Genomic DNA, 1605 nt, shown 5'->3' on the forward strand with positions numbered 1-1605 from the left:
TCCTCTACTTTCGGTTTCCTGTAAATACACTCCTAGTGGTGGATTGTTGTACAAAAAAAGGGCCACATCTTATTAACCCCTTCCCACCTGTGACATTTTTCAGTTTTTGTTTTTGACTCCCCGCCTTCCAAACACTATAACTTTATTAATCTTTTCCCCTTCACAAAGCCATAGAGGGCTTTAAAGGGATTCTACCGTTAAAACAAGATTTTATGTAGTTACCACGTCAGAATAGCCTTAAGAAAGGCTATTCGTCTCCTACCTTGATCAGTCGCTTCCGGTCCGCTGCTCTGTAGAAATACCGTTATTTACCGGTATGCAAATGATAACTCTCTTCAGCGACGCCTCCATCTTCAGCTGCAACCGCCTCTTCTTTCGTCGTCTTCCGTCTCGGTCCAAGCTCCGACGCCTGTGCATTCAGCTCTGCCAGTGAGACACAAGGAGAGCCGAGTGCGCATGCCGGCCAGCGGCCATTTTTGGAACTACAGGAGCGTACTGCGCAGGCGTTGGACTTTGGACCGAGATGGAAGACGACGAAAGAAGAGGCAGTTGCAGCTGAAGATCCACCAGCCATCATACACTACTCTTCAAAAGTTTGAGGCATGTGTGAAAGAATGCTGTGAATTCTTTCAAAAATAGAAGGGTTAATAGTTCACTTTGGTCAATTAATAAAATGAATGACAAAAAGTGAAATGTAAATCCTATCAAAAAAAGGAGCCCTGGGCTCGAATCGTGCCAAGGACAACATTTGCAAGGAGTTTGTATGTTCTCCCCGTGTTTGTGTGGATTTCCTCCCATACTCCACAGACATACTGATAGGTACCTGGCTCCTCCCATTCGGACCAGGTGTTTTTAACTGCATACGGGATCCACCCACTGGCCCTCACTTCAATGACTGTGACTTCATGGTAAGGTGTAATTTTTGAGATCTGTTCACATGGTGCAATGCTGTGCGGTGTCTCTCTTTGCTGTAGTGCTGCGACTATGGTGTGGCCCAGCGCCTGGGGGCTTAGGTTGGCAGTTTGAGGTCTTGCTGGGGGGCGCTGTGTTGGGTGGTAATGGTCGCCACACCATGCAGCGCCGCACCCAGTAGGGACCTGCTGTACAGAAACCACCATGAAGTGACTATTGGGCTTGTGCACCTTGATCGTAACATATCCTAAGATTATCGTGTTCGTTTTTGTAAGTTTTACTGAGAAGCCAAGACCAATGTACGAGGGGCCTCCAAAAACAGTCAATACTTATATTTTCCTTGGAAACCGTTAGGGCAGGAGGACTAATTGGTTATTATTCAGATTTGTAACTTTCAACACGTTTTTTTGATATGTGGCCAAGGGGCTGATGTTTGCTAAAATGTCCACAAAATGAAGAAACGGACGCTAAAAAAAGTTATTTAACCCTTTCCTGTTCTGTACTATCCTGTGTCCTTCAAGGGTTAAAAGGATGACAAGTAGTTAACAGAAACAACAATATAGCAATGCACCACCTGGGATTTCCCATTATCTTACATAACATACTTGTTCTGACCTTTGACACAGCGAGCAACTAGAAAGTGAAAGTGAGTGAGCTGCGCAGAGATCTTTCAGTTTCTATTCTGCTGCTACA

The sequence above is a fragment of the Leptodactylus fuscus genome, chromosome 8 (assembly GCF_031893055.1).
Source record: "Leptodactylus fuscus isolate aLepFus1 chromosome 8, aLepFus1.hap2, whole genome shotgun sequence".
Taxonomy (NCBI): domain Eukaryota; kingdom Metazoa; phylum Chordata; class Amphibia; order Anura; family Leptodactylidae; genus Leptodactylus; species Leptodactylus fuscus.